This window comes from Myotis davidii, unplaced genomic scaffold (assembly GCF_000327345.1).
Source record: "Myotis davidii unplaced genomic scaffold, ASM32734v1 scaffold152, whole genome shotgun sequence".
Taxonomy (NCBI): Eukaryota; Metazoa; Chordata; class Mammalia; order Chiroptera; family Vespertilionidae; genus Myotis; species Myotis davidii.
Window position 1 is genome coordinate 416,818 of NW_006283545.1, and position 613 is coordinate 417,430.

The window sequence follows — 613 nt, forward strand, 5'->3', positions numbered from 1 at the left end:
TCGTGGCCTTTGCCCTGCCCCCCAGCTCTTAGCTCCCCCCTGGGTTTCCGATCACTGTCAGTGGCAGGGGGCTTCTTCCTGCTTTCCCTTTTGCCTCCCTGCATTGTGCCTACATATGCAAATTAACCACCTTCTTTGTTGTCAGTTAACTGCCATCTTGGCTGGCAGTTAATTTGCATATAGCCCTGATTAGCCAATGAAAAGGGTAGCGTCGTATGCTAATTACCATTTTTCTCTTTTATTAGTGTAGATTTGCCATTTTAACTATCATTAAGTATACAGTTCAATGGCATTAAATTCATTCACATTATTTACAACCATCATCAACATTTATACCCAAAACTTTATCATCATCCTCAACAGAAATTCTGTTTCCATTAAACATTAACTCCCCTTTCCCTTCTCCCAGCCCCTAGCAACCACCATCCTATTTTGTCTCTGAGAATTCCACTGTTCTAAGTACCTCATATAAGTGAAAACATAGAATATTTGTCCCTTTGTCACTGATTGACTTCAGTTAGCATCATGTTTTCAAGGTTCAACCATGCTATGGTATGTGTCAGAATTTCCGTCCTTTTTCAGGCTGAATAATATTCCCTTGTCTGTATTTACC